Source organism: Amblyomma maculatum, chromosome 7 (assembly GCF_055883805.1).
Source record: "Amblyomma maculatum isolate TAMU_Amacu chromosome 7, ASM5588380v1, whole genome shotgun sequence".
Taxonomy (NCBI): Eukaryota; Metazoa; Arthropoda; class Arachnida; order Ixodida; family Ixodidae; genus Amblyomma; species Amblyomma maculatum.
The window spans coordinates 31,168,697-31,189,536 of NC_139350.1; the positions used below are offsets into that span (position 1 = coordinate 31,168,697).

At 45.8% G+C, this 20,840-nt stretch overlaps 1 long non-coding RNA gene across 1 annotated transcript in view; it reads left to right on the forward strand.

Moving 5' to 3' along the window:
• The window catches only part of LOC146182897 (uncharacterized), a 42,704-nt gene extending 28,243 nt beyond the window's left edge, over window positions 1–14,461 (forward strand). The window contains exons 2-3 of the long non-coding RNA XR_014708444.1: window positions 9,464–9,570; window positions 13,965–14,461. This is a non-coding gene — a long non-coding RNA (uncharacterized LOC146182897). The remainder of the gene's footprint in view (window positions 1–9,463; window positions 9,571–13,964) is intronic.
• Window positions 14,462–20,840: the final 6,379 nt, after the last annotated feature.

Genomic DNA, 20,840 nt, shown 5'->3' on the forward strand with positions numbered 1-20,840 from the left:
TGTCGCTACTATACCCCTGTGAGAAATCAGCCTTTCGGCATATCGGCAACGGAGGATCTTCGGTTTTCCCGACAGCAGCGGCCTTGCCTTCAGAAACCGCTGGAATGAATTTTCCCGACGTGGACTGGTAGAATGCCGCTCAGGATAGCCGGCGTCTCGGCGAGGACTTGGGGAACGGTAACGCTGAGGAGACGACGATCTAGAGTCATAACGACCATATGTTCCAGGCCTCTAATGAGCCGACGAGTGAGCTTCGATTTCGAATGGTCGTTCACCGTTCCGTGGGCAAGGATCGTCGGGTGCGAAACCACGCAGGCCCACTCGGCGATATGGGCAGGACCTGTAAAGAAGACCCGCCTCACCACAGTGGTAGCAGAGGGGCCGCCAGTCTTGTGCACGCCACACTTCACATTTCCATGGCCGCTGATAGGTTGGTTGAGCAGGCACTCGGGCAAAACCAGACTGCTGCACTGCTTGAGTCGTGGTATTGATGTCGTAGCCAAGTGCTGGCGCCCGGCAGAGGACAGATGCATAGGTAGGTCTGACCTCATTCTGGCTAGGACCCTCAGGGAGTTGTTGCTGCGCTGCTAGGCGCACCTCGTCCCGGACGACTTCCGACAGCGATGTAATAGAAGGCGCGCTGGAAGGCAGCTGGAGGGCTTGTAGTTCCTCCCTGCTGATCGACTTGATTAGGTCACGTAAAGCGGCCACATCGCTCCCAAGCGACACTGAAGCAACAGCGGGGCCAAGTGTGCTCTCAAGCCGATTGTATTGCCTGGCTCGTTGCAAGAGCGTTGTTTTCAGGGTGGTCACCTCAGTGAGGAATTCAGCTACAGTACGCGGTGGACTGCGCACAAGACCGGCAAATAGCTCCTGCTTGACCCCACGCATGAGATGGCGTAGCTTCGTCTCCTCCGCCATGGAGGGGTCGGCACGTTTGAAGAGGCGCGTCATGTCCTCCACATACATGCGGATGCTTTCGTTGGGGCGCTGGTTGCGGGAGTGAAGCGCAGCTTCCACTTTCTCCCGGCGGTCTGCGTTGGGAAATGTAGCTAGGAGATTTAGGCAAAATGTCTCCCATGTGGACATGTTGTTCTCGTTGTTCTCGAACCATGTCCTAGCGGAGTCTTCAAGCGCAAAAGACACGTTATGGAGCTTACGGTCGTCGCTCCAGCCGGTGTAGCGGGCGACCCGCTCAAAGGTGTCCAACCAGTCCTCCGCATCTTCGTATACATCGTCGTGAAAAGATGGCGGTGTTCACAGCGAGTGGTAGAGGATGGGCGCCGAGGACCTACTATCTGTGGCCATTTCCGGTGGAACCGTCGGTCGAGGCTGCGTCATCCTCGTCAGGGTGGTAAGAGGTCTGAATTCAAGTGACTGGCTGCGGAGGCGGCGGCTAGGGCGCTGATGAACCGGTGTGAGCTCCGTGTTGTTATCTCTTAGGCGTACGCAGGTCGGGAAGCATATGCCCGGCCATAACCTCCTTTATACACTGTGCCTGTCAACTCCGCGCTCCGCGGCCGTCGCCGCCGCTCCTCCTCCGTTGACAAGTTACGCCGCTGGCTGCCGAGAGATGGCAACAGCGACGTAGGGTCACCTTCGCCAGGCGAGTGCCGGGTGCACCGTGTTGCAAAGCGGTCTGGATAGCCACGTGCTGCCGCTGTCTCGCTATTTTGTGGACTGTTCTGTGAGGGCAAGGTCATGCTTCTACTTTTCTCTGCCTTCGGGTGCTGCAGGAATACAGCATTGCACCAACTGGTAAGTGCCAGCTTTGCTTTGTCCTTCCTGTGATCGCTGCATAGTATTCAGCTGCTTTGAGGCTTGTAAAAAATACTGACAGCACCAATGCTTTTATTAAGCGTCAATACTGCAATAGTAATGTTAGATGCGCACCTGTGCTTTTTGGACTGCAATGCTAATTGCTTCCCTGCCTAGCTCGTCTGCGTAGTGTGTTGGTGTGCTCCTGCGAAGCTTTTTTTTTTGCAGTATACGCTAATTACGAATATTTGTGATAAAATTGAAACAAAAGATTTACCTATTGTGAAGATGACTACTTTAAAGTGAGTTAAACTGAATCTTGCAAAGCCTATATTATTTTCCCTTCTCGCACTCAACCGCATTAAGGCCTGTGAGAAATAATGACAGCACCAAAAGTGTGTTTATTATGCGTCAGTAAGTTAATAATAATATTAAATGTGCACGTGTATTTTCTGGGCTGTGATGCGAACTTCCTCCCTGGTTAGCTCGTCTCTGTAGTATGTTACATGTGCTCCAGCGCAGTATTTTTTGTTTCGCTAACTGTGCAATTCTCTGAAAAAATAAAAACATGAGCTTTGCCTATTGTGACGATTATTTTGGAGTGATCGAAACAGAAAGATGCAACACGTATATTTGTCTTTCCTTGTTTTTCTAGTTAAAAAAAAAAACGTTTGTACGACGCGCTGAATCATTGAAAGTAACAGCTGATACCAAAATTGTTCTCCTTACAGATCTCAATGACATACTGCGATGCAGTTGTTCTAATCATCTGTAAATCAAGCTGCCTTCTGAAGTGCTATCAGTGACAGCAGTCACCGTGAACTTTTTTCCCTACTTGTGGCAGCTATTGATCACACCACTTCTACATGGTACTCTTGAAGCACCATATCTGTTGTGAAATGTGTAAATAAATGCTGGTGCCTTTCTTCTTAAATTTTGTTTTATTGCAGCGTAGACTAGCATTGTAATTTTTCTATTACCATTGGTGCTAGCGGAGCAGTCATGCAGTTTTTCGAGCCGTGCGCAATTTCTTGAAACTGCCTGACATAAAATGTCATATAGCGTTGGTGTTATTGCCTAACAAGTATCATGATCACTTGTTATGCTTAGTTGATGTCTGCCTTACAAGTAAATATGCTGAATATGCACGACTCATGCTTAGGAACAGTTATCCCGCTAGCGAATAACAGCGCTCCCGCCCCGCACCGACATTCGTACCCGTGTGATCCGTGCGCCTCGACCTCTACGTCAGCGGCGCCCTCAGCGAGGGGACCGCGCAACTTTACTCATCGGCGCCACTCTGTTGTTCGCGCGGCGCGTTGACAGGCACAGAGTATAAAGGGGGCTATGGCCCAGCATGACTCCACCAGATGTGTCTTGAAACTGCCTGACATAAAATGTCATATAGCGTTGGTGTTATTGCCTAACAAGTATCATGATCACTTGTTATGCTTAGTTGATGTCTGCCTTACAAGTAAATATGCTGAATATGCACGACTCATGCTTAGGAACAGTTATCCCGCTAGCGAATAACAGCGCTCCCGCCCCGCACCGACATTCGTACCCGTGTGATCCGTGCGCCTCGACCCCTACGTCAGCGGCGCCCTCAGCGAGGGGACCGCGCAACTTTACTCATCGGCGCCACTCTATTGTTCGCGCGGCGCGTTGACAGGCACAGAGTATAAAGGGGGCTATGGCCCAGCATGACTCCACCAGATGTGTAACAGTGGTTACACAGAAACAACTACTGTGGCCGCTGAGCGAGAGCACTGAGACAGCTGAACGAGCGAACGAGGGCACCAGGAACGGGCCCACACTTCAACGTCGTCTACTTCGTCCCATTTCGCTCCTTCTTCTAGTTCTAATGCACGTGTCAATATTGCATGAACTCAAAGAAACAAGATTACACAAGAGTCTTTCCTGGAATAACGCTGCATATATTAGTATAAAAAAAAGATAAAGAAGGACTTATCGATGAAGTAATTTTTGCAGGAGGCACTAATGATAGCTAGGAGGCGCGTTCAATGACTATGCCAGAATTGGCATCAAATACATATGTTTTCCTGCCACAGACCAGTTTGTCAAAGGGAAGTTTCAATTTTAGATCATGAGCCTTTCCAAATTCAATAATATGCTTTCGAGCTGCTCGAACATCAGATGAAAAGTCCTCAGCAATAGCATAGTCGGTGTCTTTAAGCTTCCTGGCCTCAGATAGTATCTTGTCTTTGTCTTTGAAGTAGGTGAATCTGGCAATAATTGGACGCGTCTTATTTACTGCAAAGGTACCCAGCCTATGTGCATGGTCAATATCTCATGGCTGTATGTCTATTCCCAAGTTTTCCTTACAGAGGTTGACTTAGGTTTTCAGATTCGCTCCACGATTTATTATAGGCATCTCGTAACCCATAGAAGACAAGATTGTTTCGGCGCAGCCTGTTTTCTGTGTCATCAACACGGACAGTCAAAGCTGATACTTGTGCCACGCAATCCCGTGTGGTGGATTGGATTCCTTTAATTTGAGACTTCATTTCAGCCAAAGGAGCACAGTCCTGTTCAATCTTAACTAGCCTGGCTTTTAAGTCAATGAAACTTTTTTCGTGGTTAGCCAGAGTGGACTGAATAGATTTCATTTGGCCAAGAATTTCTGACTGTGCTTTGCAACTGCTTCACAGCGTTAACCAGTTCATCACACTCTATAGGAGGGCCAGGATTACTTTCAGTGTCACCGGCCAATAGCAGTAACTTGTGCAAGATACAAACACTCACAAGCAATGTACCAAGTGCGTCATGGGCTCGGCAGCACTAGAAGGGCACGATAACAAGATGGTTTAGCGTAAAGGCAATGGTAATTTGTTACCTGCATGGCGAAAAGATGACCACCGTTAGTAGGTCCCATCGCTTGCATGCTGCCAAGCCTACTGAAACGCTGCTGATGTTGTAGTGGCGCTATATCCCAGGATAGCAATGTAGATAAAACACGAGCGGTGCTAGATGTCGGAACAGTCCAGGACAGGTCACACACACGCTCGTACAGTGGATGATAACATGGCTGTGTGGAACGATATGCGTGACTGATAGGTGCTGAGAGGCATGTGAAAGTAGGCTCGTTGAGGGGGCAGATTGCTGTTTCCAGAGGCCTATCGCTTGGGTCAGGAAAACAATGACCCGTGCATCCGCCGCATGTATCCAGATTGAAGAAAGGCCAGGTAGAAGAACTGCATGGCGAAAAGATGACCACCGTTAGTAGGTCCCATCGCTTGCATGCTGCCAAGCCTACTGAAACGCTGCTGATGTTGTAGTGGCGCTATATCCCAGGATAGCAATGTAGATAAAACACGAGCGGTGCTAGATGTCGGAACAGTCCAGGACAGGTCACACACACGCTCGTACAGTGGATGATAACATGGCTGTGTGGAACGATATGCGTGACTGATAGGTGCTGAGAGGCATGTGAAAGTAGGCTCGTTGAGGGGGCAGATTGCTGTTTCCAGAGGCCTATCGCTTGGGTCAGGAAAACAATGACCCGTGCATCCGCCGCATGTATCCAGATTGAAGAAAGGCCAGGTAGAAGAACTGCATGGCGAAAAGATGAGTGCCGTTAGTAGGTTCCATCACTTGCATGCTGCCAAGCCCACTGATTGCAGACATGGGCCAGAAGTCTCGATGAAGCCCATTGCACTTTCAAGAAATGTAGGAGGGCTAATGTACCACACAGTTTTGAAGGACGGCTTCTGTGGGAAGATTTCTGTGATGACTTTCTGAAGACAGTGCAGCCTATGATGGGAAGCTTTCCCTACTTGCATTATGCGTGAATGAAAACAATTGCTCTTAGTTTGGTGTGTTATAGGCGTGTCTGTATTGCACGTAGGTTTTTATCAACTGATTTGTCCAGATGTCACTGACAGTAGGAACCACCTTCCCTTTCATTTGCTTGGTGCCCTTCAGATCCTTATGCTGTGATGTGGTTACCCTCCAAGCCTCATAACCAGCAAAGGTATTGAATCACTTCAGTGGTGCTCTAATGCATGGTTTCAGACTTGCTATTGCTATGCAGGCCGCATTGGAAAAATTTTGTCCCTTGTAGGCCAGAAGATGTAACATACAGTAAAAGCTCGTTAATTTGAACTTCAGTAATTCGAATTTTCGGGTAATTTGAACTACAATACTTGATTCGGCCAAGCTCCATTGAGATCTGTGGCAAAAAAGCCTGCTATTTCGAACACGTGTTGGTTCTGCTACGGATAATCAGCACTATGCATCGCATCGCCGCATCTGGGTGGCTTGGCGCGCTGCAAGTGGCCAAAAACACAACTCTGTGAAAGAGTGGTATAGTTAGAGGCTGCATACGTCCAAAATGGGGACAAAAGATGAAACCAGGTAAAACCATGGGAGAGGGTAGAGCTTAAATGGCACCATGACCGGTGCGGTGGCTGGCGGCACTGGAGGGTAGGGGTTGGTGGCCACGGCGGCGGCTGCCTGCTCTCTTTCGCGGAACCTCCGAAACTCCGAACTAAATACTCGTTAATTTGAGCCCTGTTAATTTGGAAATGCAGATAAATACAGTTGGTGCAGTCCCAGCCAACACCTATGAAAGGCTATGGGTTGGGACGGCTGCTACAAGTTACACGAGAATTTTTTTGGGAGTTCATCTTTTCTCTCGGCAGTCAACGCAAGCACACACGATCAGCCGTAATCATGACGCTGGCTTTTAGCATCATTCTCTTCAAAAGGCGCTTGCTGCTATCGCACGTTCCAATGATTGAGTGGCAGTAGATGGTACCCACCCCAATCGCCCGTAACAAGATAACCTAAACGTACTGAAAAACGAGGCTTGCACAGCCGGACATGCACTGGCAGTCTTCCAAGCTCGCTTCCGCTTTTGCTTAAGCTATCAAAAGGTAAACACCCGATGATGTTACCGCTGCACAGCATCTTGGCGCACTGCAAGAAATATGTTGTGGACTGTGACGGCGCAAAACGGGACGCCTTAACGAGTGATGGCTTTTTTTTTTAATTCTTGAGCAAAAATCGGAGGTGAGTGGGTTCATTATGGTGAGTGGGTTTTTTATGCGAGTAAATAGGCGAATTTGCCATAATGCAAATGGTTATTGTCAGTGTTTTTAGGCCATTTGATAATTTGAACATCGAATAATCTAAACTTTTTTCCCAGTCCCGTGAAGTTCGAACTAATCATCTTTTACTGGAACAGCAGAAGAAACGAAATAGGAACAATAAGCAGAGATAAGAAAATAACGAAGTATCAATAAAATATAACTTGATAACAAAATTCTAAGAGGCACGACTCCTCAGGAGTGAAAAGGTGAAAATCTTTGGGGCTAGTTCTACTGTAGTGTTCATTTGACAGAACCGTGTCGATGAAACACGGCAGGAAAGTGGCTTCTTCTGCGCTAGATTTGAGGTCAAAAGCTCCACTCAGCATCAATGATGTGTGCGTGTTGCACCACTTGGTCTTCAGAGCTGCCAGCAGATGATGCATGGGGGTGTTTGACACATGGCTGCAGCCGGCCACGCTCCCTCCTGGAGAAGTATGTGAAGCTTTCGTTGCCACTAGAGACTACAGGAAAGCTAGACAAGGAGAATTAAGATACGTTTCTTTCTTGCCTGGCGTGGTGTAGTTAGTAGCTCGACTGGTGCTAGGAGGGGTAGGAATTAATTCCCAGTGGAAGACTAGTTTTTTCTTGAAGGTTAAAGGGGGTAGGAAACGGCTAGAAAAGTTGTTGATAAAAGTTTGCAATGTGTAGAACAAATGCTTCAGAGCATTCGTCCAAACTAAAACTCCTCGGAAAAAATCCAGCGATTTATTATTAATTTTAAAAACTATTCTGCCATGATTACCTAAGTCACAAGTGCCGAGTGACAGGCCATGACAGGCTGCCATTGGCTGCAGCTGCGACGGCCACTACATCGCGGACACACTTCTGGTAGCTGCGAAAGTCGCTTGCTCGAGTACTGCATGCATGCACTGCGTGCATGAACCTGAGCTTGGCGCTTCGGTTTGCGACGTTAACCAAAAAGGTGGTGGCGTCCGACTGAAAGTGCGCGTCAGTGCAGGAGTGCAAAAAGAGCACCAGCTGGCCCGATTCAACACCGTACCGATAAAATAGGCAGCATCAACCTTCATGTACCGACTGATGGCGCAGCAGCGTACTGTAGTCCAGTGTCCCGTATCGTCTTTGCTGCATCGACCATTTGTGCGGCGTGCTGATAATTAAATGGAACATGCGTCAAAAAAGGACTACCCTCAGCTTCATCGCTAAAGTACACAAATTTGCACCGCTTAAGTGCAGCACCGGATGCCGTCAGGTTACCACAGAGATGCTGTCCGCGGGCGCTGCGGCCGACGGCACTCCGGTCGTGTGCTGCTCCTTTGCTCGTCATTAGGCCTTGTTTCTTTTGCATCCAAGCCACGGCAGATGGCATTTTGGAATCGCCCGCTTTGCTCCGTCTCTAGCGCAATTGCTCACGTGCTCCTGTGCGCAATTCTTGCGTGTAGCTGCGGAAATCGGTGACAACCTGCGCGGACAAATAATTCGTGCTCACCTGTCATATCCGATATCCAAACTTTGTAGCGATCATTAGTCCGTGCTCTCATCAGTGATACACGTATACATTCCATCTGTTATGCACAAGAGATGCCTCTCGCCGACCATAATGAAAGTGCTCCTGGCTAAAAACGATGACATGTTTGCACGCGGGCAACTCGCACGCTCGATCATCTGCCAGCATCCATGCAGAGTCGATGCTATCGCATCAACTCCGCGAGAGGTCACCGGCCGCCGCTGGTGAAACCGCAGAAGACGGTACCAAAGCTATTGACACCGGAGACTGACCCCGGCAGCGCGAGAGAAGAAAGGGGTCCTGTTGAAAGCCGTGCTTGGCAGGAGTGTACGCTAATTTGCGCTGAATGGGACAGGGATATGAAGGAAAGTGTTCCTCAGCGGCGGCCGCTGGTGTGTGTGGATAGCAGCCTGCCCACCTGCAGGTATGTGCTTGCGAACGACCCGAGTCGTTTGGGCTGCTGTCGCACACAATTCCGAGAGGTCATGAAACTGAAGAAACCGGCGGCTGAGGAAGACACCAGACGAAGTTGAAAGCTATGCAAACGCAGACGGGATGGGAAAAGCAGAGACCGTAAAGGCATGGGCGACGCTCAGGAAAACAGGCGCGGCAACTGGAAGTTTTAGAACCGAGCGTCGAGGCTTTGTGGGCGGGGCTAGCGGGGCGGAGTTCCCGAGCTGTTCTCTTCGTTTTTTTTCTGGTGTCTCTGAGTGCTGAGTTGAGGGGAGAGAAGAGGGGCGTCATTTTTAATCGCCAATATCTCCGGTGTTAATGAAGCTAGCTGAAAAATTCTTGCGGTGAATTGACTTGTGAGGGAGTACCTATCTTCCTACCGATTTGCTTTACCTCATTTTAGGCATTGCATGACCCCTTTAGATTAAAGTTTGATGAATTTCCATGATTTGCTTGAATTTGACAATGGACTGTTTTCTGAATTGGCTTCTAGATTGGATTGGGGACTGTTTGGTTATGGACTGGGTTCTGCTCTGGCTAGTTTTGTGGATTGCGTTGGATTGGCTTTGGATCTATCTTGTCAGACGTACGCCACTGATGAGCTAGTAAAGGCTTTCGCCTTAAACTGTCTCATCCCCACGTCTTTAATAGGTTTACTGTTTTCACCTTCCAGATGTACCTGAAGGTGGCGGCGGCGGTGCGTGGTGTGGTGATGACAGTATGGGCCAGCTTCGAGTGTGAAAAAGCTCCTCAACTTCTTGGTTCTGTGCAAACAGACAAGTAAGGGCTTGCTTTTCCTTAACCTTTTTTCTTCATCTGTAATATGTTTTTGTTTTGGTTAGACTGAAAGTACAATAAGGTAGATTTTTGTTTTTCAAGATAGAAAAGAAACAAATGTGAGTGGGAAAACAGGGTAGTAATGTTGATGCGTGGTGCAAATGCTAAGCACAAAGGCTGCACATTTTTTTGCAGCTAGTATGACAGCTTATAATTAATGATAAGCTACAGTGACCAGAAAGTGCTGTCTGCTGATCCTATGTAAAGCTAATAAGCAATAGGTGTTCCATCTCTTGTCACTTCACCCCAAAGTTTTGAGCTAACTTTGTTAGCATCATAGGTATCAGCAACTAACGATGCTCCTCCTCTCTCTCCTCAACTGATACACTCTAAGCCAGCAGAAAGATAATTTTCACTAAAAAGTAAGAAGCAGACATTCAGAGGATTTCGTTTTCAGAAAGTTCATTGTTATTGTATAGAGTATTCTAGACATTGTAGCGACAGTTTATGCACCATGACATTACATCATAAAACAGCATTCATACACTCCTGCAGCGGAACAAAGCACGCGTTGCAAGGTCTAGAAATCTAATATTTTAAGACAAACTTTAGTCACTGCAAAGTTCCTTGCCTATACACAGAAGGAACAAAAAGTGTTTGCATCCTATAGTTCGCAAAAAATTGAGATGATTTTGTACCCTACCATTTCAAAATTATCTGAATAACATTGAACATCATCATCATCTTTATTTTCACTGTGAGGTACATGTGCATGGATTATCAGTATTACAGAAGGAGGTCCCGAAGTATAAACTGTCCGGGGGACCTCCTGACCTCCATTCACCACACTGAGAATTATCCCTAATAAATACTTGGGGCCATGAATCTCTAGCCTAAAATCTCGTGTGGACTGACTTAATAAATATTGATAGTGACGATATAGGGAAAGGGTCAGGGACTGTGCCTTCCCATGGGCACGTCATCGGTTGTTTTGTTGGTCAATTTCTGGTTGTCACGTCTGTTTGCTTGGGTGTGGGCTTCTTCCCGAACTGCACATTTAAAACTCACTGCCATCCTGTTTCTTATCTGCATTGTCTGCAATAGCAGACACAGAGCTTGAAAGGTAGCAGCCACCAACAGAAAGATGCGAAATTGGTAAATGAGAGCCATGTGTGCAACAACATTGGCTTTGCTTGCGTGTGCCCAAAGGGGTTGCGTGGCAACATGAATAGACGGCTTTTGCAGATGTTGGATATGTGGCTGTTATGGCTTCAGTAAAAGGCAGCTTCGAGTGGCACGTCACTCGCTATTATAGTTGCTATACTTGTGAAGTATATACCTTGATTGCCAAGAGTCAGGTCGAGGAAAGGCGTTCTTATGAATCGAGAACCGCCTGCACAGTTCAGCCGTTGTAAACATCTTTTCGCCACACTGATGAACAGGGTCTTATAAATAGGGTTATTCATTTTCGGGTTTTATATTTTTTCAAATCCAGGGATAAAAAATCGGGCGTTATTTTTCGGTTTGATAATAGGGGAGAAATCGGGTTTTTTGTGGAAACACTCCGAAATTTGGGTTTTATCACATCAAATTTAGAAAATAATAATTTATTTGATTTATCCCACTCCGTGGGTAAAAATTAGGGTTAGTTGTGGGCTACTTTCAAAAAAGTATTTCATAATTCTGTATTTATGTTTTTCGAACGTACTCCACTGAGTCTGTGCCTACAGCTATAATATTCTTACACGTCTTTCCCAGTCAGGAGAGCCTTGCCGACTGCCCTGGGCACTGTGTAGCTGTTTGAAGTATTAACTCTGTCGACATCGACCAGTCAAACCTTCTTGTTTTGCTTTTTGACTACAGTAGCACAGGAGAGTGTTAATGATAGGCAATCTGGTAATGTCAGAGGATTCGTTGACGATAACAATATCACTTTAGTGGCTTGCAGATCATCACGGATTTTTGCCATGTCCTTGTCAAAAGCTTTTCAGGTATTTAATCATGTATGTGGATCAGGAGCTTCCGGACGTGCAAGCTGGGCTTCGCAAGGGCAGAGGAACTAGAGACCAGATTGCCAACCTTCGCTGCATCATGGAAAAAGCAAGAGAGTTCCAGAAACCCATCTATTGCTGCTTTATTGATTATGCGAAAGTTTTTGATTGCATAAATCACAGCAGATTGTGGCAAGCTCTCCAAGAGATGGGAGTTCCAATCCACCCCATCTGTCTCCTCAGGAACCTGTATGTAGGGCAAGAGGCCACAGTCAGAACTGGGAATGTTCTTACTGATTGGTTTCCGATTGAGAAAGGAGTGAGACAAGGCTGCATACTGTCGCCTTGCCTATTTAACCTATATGCTGAGTGCATCATGAGGAAGGCCGGTCTTGACGAGTCTTCAGCTGGAGTGAAGATTGCTGGAAAACGTATCAACAACCTCAGATATGCGGACGATACCACTTTAATGGCAGAAAGTGAAGTGGAACTCAAGAGACTTCTGATGCGTGTATATGAAGAGAGAGAAGTTTGGGCTTAAACTGAACATTGAAAAGTCAAAGATCATGGCATCTGGCCCTATCAAGTCCTGGAGCATCAAGGGACAAGAAGTGGAAGCTGTGACAGATGTTCTGTTCTTGGGCTCCAAGATTACCTCGGAAGGAGACTGCAGCCATGAAATTAGGAGACGTTTGCTTCTGGGAAAGAGAGCCATGGCTAGCCTTGACCGCCTAGTAAAGAGCAGAGACATTAGTCTGTCAACCAAGATCCGTATAACTTGTGCTACGATCTTTCCAGTTGTGATGTATGGATGCGAGAGTTGGACTGTGAAGAAGGCTGACCGCCGAAGAATTGACGCGTTTGAATTGTTGTGCTGGCGGAGACTTGAGAGTTCCTTGGACTGCCACAAGATCAAATCAGTCGATATTGTCGACCATAAACCCTGACTGCTCACTGGAGGGTCGAATTCTAAAGTTAAAGCTCAGCTACTTTGGTCATCTGATGAGAAGAGAGGAGTCGCTGGAGAAAGATTTATGTTGGGAAAGGTTGAGGGTCGCCGGAGAAGGGGTAGGCAGCGAACGTGATGGTTAGATGGCATCCTCGAGGCGCTCCAGAGGAAGTTATGTGATGTTAAGATAGTGAGAGACCGGAAAGCGTGGCGTGATATGGTCCATAGGGTCTCGAAGAGTCGGACACGACTGAACGACTCACTGAGCTGAACTGAATCCGAAGTTATTTTGCTGTGGACATGGATTTATTGGCCTTGCAGTATTTGCATACGAAACCCCCCATAGGTCCGTCCACGCGGTGCATGCTGATTCTACTGCACACCAGGGCCCAAACAAACTCATTAATCACGCCATTCACTTCATTTTCTTTCGCACGCTGCCTACAATAACATCGAAGAGCATCGGCCAAGATGTTCCCGCTTTTTAAGCTTCCTGGACCACCCTCTTCAACTTCTTATGATGGAATGATGCAAGATGTTCACGAATTTGGCCATGGGGGCTTCTTTCTTCACTGGATCAGTGGCCATCTCGGTGTTGCACATTATCGTGTGGCTGCCTTCAGAGTCCGCTGCCATCACTAAATCCTCGTGTTCATTGCACCAGTCATCCAGTGTCTCATTTTCTTGCAGTCTGGAATACTTGTTAGCAGCACTGCGAATGCACGTGTACATATCGCTCCTGCGTGTGTGCGAGCTATTCACGGCTTTGTTCGGGATTTCGAGGTTAGGTGGCGCCACGGGTCCTGCAGTCGACAATTGTCTCTGTCGGCTACCTAGGCCGTTTCTTGCAGGCGCACCACCCGTGAGGACAGCAGTTCTGTCGGCACAGTTGTTGCGAAAGCCCGATTTTTTAGGAACATGCTCAGTGGGCAAAAACTGGATAAAATTGGGTTTTACCCGAAAACGAACAACCCTACTTATACACCACCAGTGCAGCACATATAAAAGTTTTTTTTCTCAAGTTTTGTTGACAGGAGGTGTGGCTTAAACCTAGTGCGAGGTGTACACCAGCAAATATGGTATAAGAAAGTCCGCTAATTAAGGGGGGACCCTGATCTTAAAGGGGTCGTGAAACGAAAATGTAGCTGCCCAGTTGCAATTTTCCTTGCTTCAGTAAACATTAGGCATGCCGATTCCAAAATATCTCGTTGAAATATTGCTTCTGCATTTAATAATACCATTCTGAAATCACAGCATTTTTGCGTTCCTGAAGCGACCATGCGACCCTGTAGGCCGGAATTAGAAGTACTCGCCTACGTCATGTTTAGCCTTTTGGAAACGCAGATATAATCGCTATTTCCCATAAAATAATAGGTTCCTGTAAAAGTTAGCAAATAATAATACAGTATATCAATTATTCGCTCACGCAAACGCATTTCTTCAACAATCTGTACCAGGGCAACCAGGGCAATCCTCGTTACTGTCACGTGACGTGCTGTCGGCGGCGGCGGCGGAGGAGAACGGGTGGTGTCTGCTTCTCGCTACGCTCTGGAACAGAGCGAGAGGTGACGCTCAAGTTCAGGTTTTCGGTAACGACGACTATACCTCGCTCCGCCGGGTACTCCAAATGACAATGGTTCCAATCTTATTTGTTGTTATTGTTTTCTTTTTTTGTGTGTGTGAACATTCGTGATGGAGCACAACGTCTTGAGCAGTCTCATACCACCGGTACAACTTGGTTGTGCGGCCGCTGCTGTAATTATTTTTTTATTCTTGGCGTCATTAAAGATACGATGTAAATACGGTTTCAAGTCAAAGAAATCGACAAGTGTGTTCAATCCGAGTGGTGGGTGGAGTGTTTCAGGAGCGGGCGCCGCGGTGCGTACACGTGCATTAATTGCTCGCCTCGGCGCTGCATCATTGAGAATAGCATGTCGAGCTTTGCTTCCTTTATTTCGGCTGGATGACCTGAACTATGACACTACACGGAAAGCCGGAAACAGAAAAAAAAAAAAGGTTGGTACAATGTACCTGGGTGGCCATTTCACCCAACGCGTTGTCGCAGTTTTGCTCCCCCACCTTCCCGTTGCCTCGATCTTTCGTAACCTTTCTAAAAAAAAAAAAAAATAATAAATAAAAAAATAAGAAGGAAGCATACTTCCTACAACGTCTACAGTGCTCAGACTGCGACTATTTTTCCTGACAACGTTAGGTTCTGGGTTTAGGCGTGTTGTGCTGGTTCGAGTGCTCGCTATGCCAACCGTGTGCGTCGCGAGATTGCAGCACGGCTTCTCTGAGTGGAAGCAACGTTCGCTTTCACAAGTTTTGGCATACCGATTGGGTCATGTGTTCGTACTACTTTCTACTGGAAGTCCTAAATGAACCTCGGCGTCATTCGAAGCCTCGGCATGGACCGGAAACGAAGAAAGCTCACCTCAAACGATGCGTCGTACCGACGCAAAACCGCTGGCCCAGTGCATTGGTAAAAAAAGTGTAGGTCGTGTGATAAAGGCAGTAAAAGTAGTTGCGATTTGTAGCCTTACAGATATGCCTATTTGAGAACTACTCGACTCGCAGAAGCCACCAGTTCTATTTGAGTGTTTCTTGCCAGACTGCCCTCGTAGCACTAATATGCGCATTTTGGACTTTTTTTTTTTTATTTTGAACGATACCGTGAGGCCAGCAGAACAGGTGCCCCTACCAGCATATCGTACCACCCAGAACAGGCCCCTTGGTTCCACTTTGATCACATTCTTTCCACAGCACTCATCTAGTTCCATAGAACCTGATGAAGACTCCAAAGAGGAGGATCATGTTGAGCAGAGATCAGAATCCTTCACATCATTTAAATGACATTTCTAGGGTATAAATTGTTCACCTCAAAAAGCTCATACTCCCCATGTCCTTGCATCACAATGGTGTGATTACCAGATCAACCATGCAGGAGAAATGCATTCACGCAAGTGTTTTGATTGGAAAGGCGAATAGATTGGCTTAAAAGTTTAATATCTGACCTGCTACTCTGTACAGGGAAAGAGAAAGAGAAGAACAAAGAGGGTCGTGACTTGATTAAAATATATACAGGAATAGTAACTTGCACAACAGTCACGAGTCAAGTCCTGTGTCATGCAAGAAGCAGCAGAAAGCCTGCACTGCCAGTAGAGCTTTCCATTTCTGGCCAACCGGCCAATAAGTCCTCTGAGAGAGGCCTGTTGCCAAAACAATTCAAAGAAGTAACTCGAGTTATTGTTTTGCACGCATATACTGGGACACACCACTAGTACACGCTCCACAGTCTCCGTAATGTCACATGTGGAACATTCTGGGCAGTCTGCCTGTCCAATTAAGTATAAATATTTGTGTGTGAGACCACATTTAGATGCAGTCTATGGAGAAAGCATGTATAATGGCATATAATTGGCAAGTGGGTATGGATCCACTAAAGCACTACCTTGTGTCCTTGAGCACAAGTAGATATAAGGAACTAAGTGATGTGTAGTGCCAAAGGCCAAAGGCTGGTAAGGGTGTGGTGTTGAAAACTTCCAAAAATTTGTAATGCAGGCTTTGAAACTGTGAATGCACACCACTTCTGAAGTGGTTTCCCACAGATGTGGAAAGCCTCTTACCAAGGGGTCACAAGCTCAGCAGCGGTTTGTGGAGAATTATGCCCTAAAAAAAAATAAAAAAATGAGTCATGTTCTGAGCGGCATCACCACAATTGTAGGTGACGCTTGTGGTGATACAGATCTGTGTATACATGGATAGAGTTGTAATATTCTCACCAGATGTATGTCAGATTAAGTTGCTTGAACCTTCTAATTGGTACCATGGATTACTTCAGTATCCCGAGAACATGCAAACACACCAAAGGTTGAGGCATTACACGTAGAGGTTGGGTGGGGTGGTATGGGAAGTCGTAGCGTGATAGCATTTGTAATTAATGACAGCGGAGTGTACGTGGAAAACTGCTGTTCAGCTGCTCATCATCAGTGGGTGGCAACGGTGTTGTGCAAGCAGTTGTAAATACACACAAAGTGGTTCGTGTGACAATTATGTAGATATTGGGCAGGCACGTGACATTCTGAAGTAACAGCGCAAAACGTGGATGGGAGTACAAGACGAGAAGACGACACAATGTCTCATCGTCTTCTCGTCTTGTGCTCCTGTCCACATTTTGCGCTGTTACCTTAGGATGAAAAACCAACAAACCCAACCTGCTATTCTGGCTAACATGCCATTGTTTGAGGTGCATTGCGGCAGCCAAGGTTTATCCCAAGCACCTGCACTTCTATGTACATGTTAAAGAATACTGGCAGTGGTGCTCATATGGGTGTGTACCATTTTCCTGGCTCGGGCGATCAGATTGCAAGCGGGCTAGCACACACAGCCCAAAGCACATGTAGCAGAAGTTTGGACTGTCGAACCGCAAAGTCTTCAGTTCAATTCCTTCCCTTATAATTTTCAATTTGTATGAGTATCATACAGTCTGTGCTTGTATGGTTAAATTGCGAAGGTGTACATATCACCTGCTTTCCTGACCAACCTCACTCTGCATAAGTATTCACCAAGCAGTTTTCGTTCCATCAAAGGGCTTTCACAATATTCAACGACACAAGCAGCTACTCAGACAGCATCAGTGTAGCATTCCTGGAGCTTCGCAAATCTGTGGTTACATTGTTTACTAGCAAAACATGCACGGTATGTAGATATGTGCACTAGGACGCATAAGATGCCGTGACAATGTGGGCTGCCCTTACGTCTACAGCTGCCCTTTAATCCTATTACATTCTAGCCTGCAGTGAATTCAGCAGCAAAAGATTTCACAATTAAATCTTCCCAACTTTATATTTCCAGACTTGACCCCAGCACCGACGAAGTTCATTGTATTACCAGCATTTTGGTGGCATATTCAACCAGCAGGCCAATTAACTCAACGTCATGCAGGTTCTAGTGCAGATGTTTCCATGCAAACTATGGGTATCATGAACGAATGAGGCTTTACTATACATACCTTTTCAGCACGGTGTTTTATGACTGGTTAAAGTCTGGTACATTTCAAAGTATAAGGCACATATTATTGTATGCATGTCTACAGATTGCAGATTATGTTGGCTTGCTTCTGAATGAGACTGCAAAATGCTGCAAACAGTGGCCACCTTTCAAAGCAGCTTTTGCAGAAAACAGTTTGATTTTTCTATTCCCCATGAGCCACTATTTTTCGAGGCCGTGTAAAGGTGAACGCGGCAACTAGAAAATCTAGGTTTGTCAGTGCCACAAGGACCACCACTTTGTAGTACATTTGGGCATTATCTAATGGTATGTACCAAATGAGTGTTAAAGAGAGACATGTTGCTTTCAAAATACTTTATTGGTTGGCCTCAGGTTCATCAGTGCATACAAAATTTTTAGGCTAGAAGGAAGTTGACCTAGAGCAAGACATCTTTTATTCATGCTTCTTCGCTGTCTTCCTCTCTCCTAAATATACAAATGTGTATATACAGCTTCACAATCATGATGTGTTGAGGTCAGTGCTAAATAAAAAAAAAATGCATCCAGCAAAGGTATAGTTAGAGATTGAGTACACAAAATTCATTTTAAGTGAGCCTATATATGTCTTGTAGATTCCAAGGGAAGGCAAGTATAGCAGGGGGCAGCAGAAACTAAGGCAGGCAGGTGAGATTAAAAAGTTTGCGGGGATCAGATGGATGCAGCTGACAGAGGATCGGGTTATTTGGATAGATATGGGAGAGGCATTTATACAAGCAGGTATATACACAACTGCACAATTATGGTGCATTTGCGGTCAGTGCTAAAAAAAATTCCATCCATCAAAGGTATAGGTGGGGAGTGAGTACACAAAATTCATTCTAAGTGAGCCTATATATGTCTTGTAGATTCCAAGGGAAGGCAAGCGTAGCAGGGGGCGGCAGAAATTCGGGCAGACAGATGAGATTAGGAAGTCTGTGGGGATCATATGGATGCAGCTGACAGAGGATCGGGTTATTTGAATGGATATGGGAGAGGCATCTATTATGATGCCTCCCCCATTATAATGTATCTGCGGTCAGTTCCAAAGAAAAAAAAATTCTACCCGTCAAAGGTAAAGGAAGGGAGCGAGTACTCAAAATTCATTCTAAGTGAGCCTATATATGCCTTTTAGATTCCAAGGGAAGGAAAGTGTAGCAGGGGGCGGCAGAAACTCGGGCAAGCAGATGAAATTAGGAAGTTTGCGAGAATCATGCAACTGGGTTATTCGGATGGATATGGGAGAGGCATTTGCCCAGTAGTGGGTGCAGTCAGGCCAGTGATATCAACAAGACTAACAACTGGATAAGTTGGTACTGATTAATCTTAAAACCAGCCAGAAAACGAAACACGTGAGAGGAGCACAAGACAAAGTTTGACTAACAACTGAAATGTTACTGAAGGAAAGAGGCAAAAGAAGATTCGCACAGAAATGCACGTGCACGAAAAACCCCCAAAGCAGTGAAAGCGTGGAAAGCAGAGAGGGTCTAAAAAGTCATCTAAAAAAAGCAAATTCCTTATGGTCAAGAACCACTCGTTACAAAAGGGAAGCCACAGATCCAAATCCAAAGGCACACTAGACTGCAAAGGCTAAGGACGTGTGTGTGGCTGAGAAATCAGTCAACAGTCTTTTAGGGCCTTTTTCACATGTGCATCTCTGTGCAAGTCTTCTTTTGCCTCTATCCTTTAGTAAAATTCCAGTTATTAGACCAGCTGTCCTGCAATTCTCTCTTCTCATGTTTTCTGGCTTATTTCAGAATGAATAAGGTGATGTCTCTACAAACCTTGTGCAAACTGGAAACCAGTGTAACTGTCAGATGGAAACCTTTCCCTTATTTGGCTTGCATCACAAATAGGGAGGACTTTACTGTGATGTCTGCCGAGGCATCCCCAAAGCCAGTGCGCAAGCTGGCTGTAGCAGATGTAGCGGTGCCTCCTGTTGACAAGAGAAAAAGCAATATTCACTTTTCAGCATAGAAAAATGAAAATGTTGTTTAGGTCGTTTACAAATTTGAAAGTTACTCATGTATCTGTACAATTAATTCCCGTCTAACAGAAGCTGTACAGTGTAACTTTCACTGTAAATTTATTCTCCCTGGAAGTATGGCAAACTTTGAATTCTGCTGCAGGTGACAGAGAGAATGAGACCCACCCAATATTAGAACTCCAGTGCAATCACAATTTGCTACTGCAGCAAAATAATGCCTGAAGGCAATGCAGCTTTTGACTGACAAAACCTGGTAGTCGTCTTACACCCTCTATACTAGTGTTGTGGCCGATGTCAATGTCCACGCTGATATCATCCGCATAGCACGAAGATGTCAAGTATGCGACTTATGCATTAAGCAGCTCTGTGCATGGAGTCATTCTATTCGAAGGAGCCATAAACTACAAGTCCACTTCTGTCAATGGCTCTCAGTTGTTTTCCCACAACACGCCACGTGCCAAACTTTCTGCAAGTGCCCCAAAATACTCTATAACTTCATTTGCTAACTGTAAAATTTCCAACACTTACTCAACCTCTGGACGTTTTGGTGTACTGGCCTTTGGAAGAACGTTTTTTTTTTTTGGTTGTCACATTTCAGCACATGTAAAATGTCAGTGTCAAAGCATTTTGGAGAGGTTTACTGTGTGGAGGTGTTGATGATGGTATCAGTGAAGTCAGACAATTTTTTTAATTATATTTGCACACTATACAACACTCACCTAATGCAAGTGGGTAAAAAAAAACTAGCAAATAACACTTTGAGTGCTGGTATAGTGATTGTTCTGGCAGCAAGTGGGGACAGGCTATAACAAGAGTTGTTGGGCTAGTTAGTGATCGTCTGCAGACGCCAGTCCTGCTCTGTGTGTTTTTCTCTTCTGTGTCGTATTTTAGTGCATTTTCCCATGGCTTCTGCAGGAGACAGGCTACTTCACTGCATGCAATTTTACTTAGCACAGAGTCCTCCGAAATGAGATTGCTTTTGTACTTATTTACTGCATTACTTGTGTCATTCCTTATGTATTCATGTTTTGAAGTGCTGCACTTGTTGAAGGTCATACCTGGCTAATAAAACAAGCAAATGTGTCCGGACAGCGTTTTTTATTTATTTATTTTTTTTTTTGCTGTTACTTCACAACAATGTGCATGCCCTTTCCATTTAGCAAGTTCACACTATCAGATGATGCGTGTTTTCTCATTTACTCGTGCATGGAATTAAGCAAACCAGTAATTTGCATGGTGAAACGTCATGCTCATGCGCACCTTCTACGAAAACAAGAAAAATATGAAAACCAGCGATGCTGTGTTCGCGCTAACGTGGCGC